General features: G+C 40.2%; 1 pseudogene; it reads right to left on the reverse strand.

Moving 5' to 3' along the window:
- Positions 1 to 7,053: 7,053 nt before the first annotated feature.
- On the reverse strand, positions 7,054 to 7,171 carry LOC124723058 (annotated as a pseudogene).
- Positions 7,172 to 8,451: the final 1,280 nt, after the last annotated feature.

An 8,451-nucleotide genomic window follows, 5' to 3' on the forward strand; every position in this document is an offset into this window, starting at 1 on the left:
CGTGGTACTGCCAGGGATTTTTACTAGGTGGGAAGACTGAAACAGGGCTCACTCAGTCTCATGATGCCAAATGAGGAGATACTTGAGGGAGAAATAGTGGCTCAAGGTTCCACAATGCCAACAACAGTCAGAAGAGTGATGTGTCAAAATGAAACCATTGGCGAAGGAAGACAAGATGCTCAGAAGAACTTGACTTGTGTTAAACCTACCATTAAATGACACTAGCATGGAAATACTGCATGTGGCTGTAAAAATACCACTATCTTGTCAGAAAAATGTGGAAATACCATTTTTACAATTGAGATCTCAATTCATTACTGCAAATATAAGCAATCACATTTTGGGATCACTACATAGTGAAGTTCCTGACCTAATTTTGGATTTCGTATTTGTAGAGCTCTTTTCATTTCCAGTGTGAAACTTTTTTTATTAATATTCACTTTATTTGAATATTATATGACTAACAAAACATGTGCTTTTTAGACCATCTCAGTTGGTTGATTGCATTCACCACATAAAAGAGGCATTGGGTGGCAGCCAGTCACACTGAAACAAGACTGTTAGATATTATCAGATATCAAATCAAGTCAATGATCAGATGTAAATAAAACACACACACACATTCACACAAGCTTAACTCACCCACATATCGTCACTGTAATTTCCAGACCTCAGTGTCCATAGATGACAGTGACCATGTGTGTGTGAGAGTTACGCATTTGTGAATTTTGGGTGTTTTGTCTATAACTGATGAAGGGCTTAGCCTGACAGATGATAACTTGTAGCAGTCTTCTTTCAGTGTGCCCGTCTGCTACTCAACACCTCCTCTATGTGGTGAATAGCAAACTATCCATATCTTATTGTTATTATTCTGTACATGGTTTTACATTGTTTGATTTCACACACATGTTAGAGGATAACATTTTCTTTTTCTTAATTTCTTTTCTTCCTCATACACACTGCAATCACTGACAACTCTGTTAGCTGTCTTCTCTTATTGCTAAACTTTGAATCATGCACCAAATACTGTATTTTACCAACAATTATCACAAAAAATGGAAAGAAACTGGAAATTTGAGAAACAATGCTACAGGCTATACCTCAAGGCATAAAATGTGGCTACACATAAAATATTACACTAATTGAAATACCAAGATATTTTAGAAGAAATTGTAGAATTGGTAGAGAAGTGCATAGAGAGACATAGAGGGCGCTGGTAATGAGTTGGTGAAGAGAAAGATAGGAGGAAGAGGTATGTTGAAAGAATAAAATTATACTAACATGAGCTTAGAGGGACAGAAAATCCTAAGAATTATGCAAAGTGTGATGCATTTGTGCTTAATTAGTCAATCTTGTGTCATGCAAAGTTGTTATTTGTGAGAACTTTTGGACACTTGCATTACTATAGTTTTGGAACTTCCTGGCAGATTAAAACTGTGTGCCGGACCGAGACTCAAACTCAGGAACTTTGCCTTTCACGGGCAAGTGCATTACCATGGTAGACAGTTTTAATCTGCCAGTTTTAATCTGCCAGGAAGTTTCATATCAGCGTACACTCCGCTGCAGAGTGAAAATCTCATTCTGGATACCAGTACGAGTGTACTGGATTGAAATTTATTTCATAACAAATCAACATTTGTGGTTCTCAGTTCTGCCAAGTAATACCGGTACATCACCCCTGAATTTCATTGTATATCGACACAAATAAATGTGTGTTTTTGAGCAATTTGTAGTAAATGATTTTGTTACTGTAGCAGATATTCTAATTAACATACTGTGTTACATCCAGTTTTTCTTTAAATAGCAGTATCCCTATATATTATCTGCATTTAGCATAAATTAATTCTGTATTTGGGTTTGCAAACAAACTGAAATTTCTGCTACAGGCTTCTGTGTTGCGTTAATGGAAATCTCATTTTGTGTATTTGCTTCAGTTTTTATAGGGCAACTTTTTAGCTCAACAGATTAAAAGATAATTAGCGGACTTAATCTAAAGTTATTTGTTCACTGCCTTGTAATACAATGCACCAGCCAAAATGCAGCCATACTGTGAATGCTATTCTTGAACATGGGATGAATTGGTTAATGTTTGTGATCAGCTGGAAGTCGCCTTGACTACCATCAAATGATTGGCAGCAACTATGAATTGGTGTGTTGACAGCAACTATGAATTGGTGTGTTGAAGAGCTCCAGAGAGTCATGTACTCAAGATAACAGTACCAGAGATACCCCAAGTACAATCCTCTCCCGTGGACACTGTCTCCCCTGCAGGAAGTACAGGATGTGTCATTACTCATGCACTTGACTGTAAGTGGCATGTTAATGATAGATCTAGGTGTCCAATACAGGGTGGAGAGGAGCCAGGGAGGACTCGGTTTGTTGTACCATTCCCCCTAACCAACAAGTTTGAGGTGCTGTCTTTCACTGAAATAGGGCCAGTGGGACTCACTTGATCTGTTTTGGGTAAAGCTGTTGTGTGTGGTATCGAGAGGAGTTGTCTATCAATCGCCAGCAGCTCAAAAGTATGGAAAATGATGATACCCCTTAGGGAAACGGCAGCATGGGACAGGAAAGGAGACCAGTGTGTATGCCTGGGGGCCTCATTCAACAGGTTAAAGAAGATATTCCAATGCCTAAATGATGCCCATTGTCTAGTCTCCAAGGTCATACTTGGGTCATTCCAGCAACTGGCAGAGAAGGTTGAGAAGACCAGCCTTGGGCATGGAGTTTCAACAAAGCTCACAATTTGCAGCATTGTCCTCAGAACTGATCATGGACTTGAGGCTTTAAGTCGAGTGGAAGGAATAAATTAGATACTTCGAAGGCTCTGTGACGAACTAAACTGCAGCTTCCTAGACTTGTGCCATAGAGGTGAGAACTGTAGGGTCCCCATAAATGAGTCAGGTGTGCACTACACATTACAGTCTACTACTCAGATAGCTGACTCTGAGTAGGGAGCAGACAAGGTTTTTTTTTTAGGTTAGGTGACTCTCCATCCAATCTGATAACAATAGCTGCAGAAAACTACAAGTATCAGTGTAAGGTTGAAAGAAATTAACACCACAGGTGAGAGTATTAAAACCCTAATGGTAACATGCCAAAGAATTCACAAGAAAGTGCTAGAGCTCATGAAAAGCAGTGAAGTTCATAAAATACTAGGTAAGTTTTACAGAAAACTGGTCGAAACCTGAAATTGATAGCAGTGAGATTTTTGAGGAAAATTTAAATGTGTATGGAATGGATAGGCAATTGGAAAATGCAGGTGGTGTATTTGTCACAGGAGACAAGCAACTCAAATCCACTGAGATAGACAGTGAAGCTGCATGTGAAATTGACTGGGCGAGAGTCAGTAACAGGGGTGGGCATAAAATGATAATTGGATTCTTCTATTGCCCACCAAGCTCATCTCCAGATGTAACCAAAGACTTTAAACAATACCTCAGTTCACTTACATGTAAGTTCCTCAGTCATACTGTAATCACTGGTGAAGACTTTAATCATCCAACAATTAATTGGAAAATTTCTGTTTTGTTAGTGGTGGGCATGATAAAACATCCTGTGAAACATTACTAAATGCTTTCTCTGAAAAGTACCTGGAATAGATAGTTAGAAACCCCACTAATTATGGAAATGTATTGGATCTAATGGCAACAAACAGGCCTGACCTCCTTGAGGATGTCCAGATTGAAATTGGAATCAGTGACTGTGGTGCGGCTGTGGTAACAATGATTACCAAAGAATGAAGAACAACTAAGCAGAAAGATATATGTTCAGTAAACGAGATAAAAAATCCAGTAGTGTCGTATCTCAATGGGAAACTTGAAATTTTCAGCACTGGGCAGCTTTCAACACAGGGCAGGAGCATGTAGAGGAACTATGGCTGAAGGTTATCAATTCACTGAATAGATATGTACCCAGCAGAACAGTCCATAATGGGAGGGAACCTCCATGGTATACAATCATTGTAAAGAAACTTCTAAAGAAGCAAAGATTACTCTATAATAGGTGTAAAACAAAGCATAGGACTATAGATAGAGAGATACTGAATGAAATGTGTCTGGCTGTCTTCAGTGAATGGTGTAGCAGAATATTGTAAAATGATGTTTCACAGGACGCAATGAAATTCTGGTCATATTTAAAGGCTGTTATTGGCGCTGAAGTTAGGGTCCAGCCCTAGTGAATCAGGAAGGAATTAAAATTGAGGGTAGCAAAGGAAAAGCTGAAATGCTTAACTTCATTTTCAAATGTTACTTTACGAAGGAAAACCCAAGAGAACTACCCGAATTAAATACTTGTACCATTGGAAGAGTGAGTGAAATAAGTAGTAGTGTCAGTGGCGTTGAGAAACAGTGGAAATCATTAATATTAAATAAACAATGGAATCCCTGTCAGATTCTGTATTGAATTTGTAGCTGAGATGGCGTCTCTTCTAACTATTATCAGTCATAGATTCCTTGAACAAAAAACTGTGCCCAGTTCTTGCAGAAAAGCACAGGTCACACCCCTCTACTGATTTGTTGTAGAACCTTAGAAAATATTCTTAGCTCAAACATAATGAGGTATCTTGAACAGAATTGCCTCCTTAATGTCAACCAGCATGGATTTCAAAAACATTGATCATTTGAAACCCAACTTGCACTTTTCTCACATGACATACTACAAGCTTTGGATCAAAGCAATCAGGTAGATGCAGTAGTTCTTGATTTCTGAAAAGCACTTGACTCAGTATTACACCTATGCTTACTGTCAAAAGTATGATCATATGGAGTATCAAGTGAAATTTGTGACTGGATTGAGGACTTTTTGGTAGGGAGGATGCAGCATGTTATCTCGTATGGAGAGTCATCGTCAGATATATGAGGGTAATCCCAAAAGTAAGGTCTCTTATTTTTTTTATAAATACAGAACTCTGTTTGTATGGCAGTTAGTCACACCGTTACGAAGAGTGCTTCATGTGCTGTGTGTAAACATGTGCACGCTACGCAGAGATGCTCAGTCTTGGCTTGGCAGCTGTTGAGAATGAAGGTCCCATTGGATGTTACAACAAAGCGCAAATTGTGCGCAGTTATTCGGTTTTTGAACACAAAAGGAACTGCGCCAATTGAAATCCATCGCCAATTGATGGAAGTGTATGATGAGTTGTGCCTGGATGTCAAAAATGTTCGCAAGTGGTGTAGAGAGTTTGTAGTTGGTCGGACAAAAATTCACGACGAACAAAGGAGTGGGAGCCCATCAATTTCAGAGGAGACAGTGTTGAAGGTTGAGCAAAGCATGTGTGAAGATCGGCAGATCACCCTGGATTATCTCTGGATGTTGGTTCCTGAGGTTTCCCGAAGCACTGCTCACAGAATTTTAATGGAAACATTGAACTACCAGAAGGTGCGCGCAAGATGGGTGCCATGAATGCTGACTGAGTACCACATGTGGCAACGAGTTGATGCTTTCTGCGCATTTCTTCACTGCCTTGAAGCCGAACAGGACGACTTTCTGGACTCAATTGTCATGGGTGACAAAACCTGTGCATACCACTTTACACCTGAGACCAAGCAACAATCACGCCAGTGGTGGCTTCCTTCTTTGTCAAAGCCGCGGAGCTGGTGGCGAGCTGGTATGACATGGGCATAAAAAAACTTCCACAGCATCAAAAAATAGCTAAATCTTCAAGCTGTAAACTGATGTAAACCATTGTAGAAATGAACAGGTCTATGTACTTATAAAAAAATAGGAGACCTTATTTTTGGGATTATTCTCATAGAAGTAACTTTGGGTATACCCTAGGGACATGTGTTGGGACCTTTGCTATTAATGTTGTATATTAATGATGCTGCAGAAAATATTAATAGTGACATCAGGATTGTTGCAGATGTTTCAGTCATCTATAATGAAGTTCTGTTTGAAACAAGCTGCATAAATATTCAGTCAGATCTTGATAATGTTTCAAAGTGGTGCAAAGATTGGCAACTTGTTTTAAATGTTCAGAAATGTTAAATAGTGCACTTACAAATACCTTGGTGTAACACTTTGTAGGGATATGAAATGGAATGAGCACATAGGCTCAGTTGTGGAGAATACTGGGGAAATGGAATCAGTCTACAAAGGAGATTGCTTAAAAACCACTTGTACCACCCATTCTAGAATATTGTTCAAGTGTGTGAGACCTGTACCAGATAGGACTAACAAGGAATAATGAACATATACAGAGAAAGGCAGCACAAATGGTCACAGGTCTGCTTAATCCATGGGAGAGTGTCACATAGATATTGAAGGAAGTGAACTGGAAAACCTGTGGAGATAGATGTAAACTATTCCGAGAAAGTCTTTTAACAAAGTGTCAAGAACTGGCTTAAAATGACAACTCCTGGAATATACTACCATATTCTATGTATCACTCACATAGGGATCATGAGGATAAGATTAGAATAATTATTGCATGCACAGAGGTGTTCAGATAATCATTCTTCCCATGGTCCCTATGTGAATGGAATGGGAGAAACTCTAATAACTGGTACAATGGAATGTACCCTCTGCCATCCACATCACTGTGGTTTGCAGAGTACAGATGTAAATGTAGATGTTGTGAACTGTACAGTAAAGTGTGATGTTCTTGATTACTAAATTAGTGAGAACAACTAGTCTGCCATGGTATACAAATGTAAGGGAGCAGGAATATATAGAGATATTTTCATAATGATTATATAAACTCAAATTAGGTGAAGGAAATCGTAGGCCATCAGTAATGTGGTAGGATACTGGGGAACTGCTGTTTCTATGCAGGAAAGATTGCTTGCAAAACACTTATTTGGCGCATACTTAAACATTACTAAAGTGTTTGGGAATCATATCAGATAAAAGCACTCCATTTTCAGGCCACAAGTGGCCCATTAGGACCATCCGACCACCTTGTCATCCTCAGTTGAGGATGCAGATAGGAGGGGCATGTGGTCAGCACACCACTCTCCCAGTCGTTATGATGGTTTTCTTTTACCAGAGCCGCTACTATTCAGTCAAGTAGCTCCTCAAATGGCACCACGAGGCTGAGTGCACCCCGAAAAATGGCAACAACGCATGGTGGCCTGGATGGTCACCCATCCAAGTGCCACCCACACCCGACAGCGCTTAACTTCGGTTATCTCACGGGAACCGGTGTATCCACTGCGGCAAGGCCATTGCCCGTATCAGATAAGGATGTCAAATTAAACACCTTTCAGCTGTCAATTCTCAACCTTATTCTATTAGGCAACCAGTTTCGGTGCTTTATTATGCCATCTTCTACATCTACACCTGTCGGTGTGTGGCGGAGGGTACCTTGAGTACCTCTATCGGTTCTCCCTTCTATTCCAGTCTCGTATTGTTCGTGGAAAGAAGGAATGTCAGTATGCCTCTGTGTGGGCTCTAATCTCTCTGATTTTATCCTCATGGTTTCTTTGCGAGATAAACATAGTAGGGAGCAATATATTGCTTGACTCTTGGGTGAAGGTATGTTCTCGAAAATTTAACAAAAGCCCATACCGAGCTACTGAGCGTTTCTCCTGCTGGGTCTTCCACTGGAGTTTATCTATCATCTCCGTAATGCTTTCTCGATTACTAAATGATCCTGTAACGAAGCGCGCTGCTCTCCATTGGATCTTCTCTATCTCTTCTATCAACCCTATCTGGTACGGATCTCACACTGCTGAGCAGTATTCAAGCAGTGGGCGAACAAGCGTACTGTAACCTACTTCCTTTGTTTTCGGATTGCATTTCCTTAGGATTCTTCCAATGAATCTCAGTCTGGCATCCGCCTTACCGACAATCAACTTCATATGATCATTCCATTTTAAATCACTCCTAATGCGTACTCCCAGATAATTTATGGAATTAACTGCTTCCAGTTGCTGACCTGCTATATTGTAGCTAAATGATATGGGATCTTTCTTTGTATGTATTCGCAGCACATTACACTTGTCTACAATGAGATTCAATTGCCATTCCGTGCACCATGCGTCAATTTGCTGCAGATCCTCCTGCATTTCAGTACAATTTTCCATTGTTACAACCTCTCGATATACCACAGCATCATCTGCAAAAAGCCTCAGTGAACTTCCGAAGTCATCCACAAGGTCATTTATGTATATTGTGAATAGCAACGGTCATACGACACTCCCCTGCGGCACACCTGAAATCACTCTTACTTCGGAAGACTTCTCTCCATTGAGAATGACATGCTGCGTTCTGTTACCTAGGAACTCTTCAATCCAATCACACAATTGGTCTGATAGTCCATATGCTCTTACTTTGTTCATTAAATGACTGTGGGGAACTGTACTGAATGCCTTGCGGAAGTCTAGAAACTTGCCATCTACCTGGGAACCCGTGTCTATGGCCCTCTGAGTCTCATGGACGAATAGCGCGAGCTGGGTTTCACACGATCGTCTTTTTCGAACTCCATGCTGATTCCTACAGAGTAGATTT

Source organism: Schistocerca piceifrons, chromosome 1, assembly GCF_021461385.2.
Source record: "Schistocerca piceifrons isolate TAMUIC-IGC-003096 chromosome 1, iqSchPice1.1, whole genome shotgun sequence".
NCBI classification, from domain to species: domain Eukaryota; kingdom Metazoa; phylum Arthropoda; class Insecta; order Orthoptera; family Acrididae; genus Schistocerca; species Schistocerca piceifrons.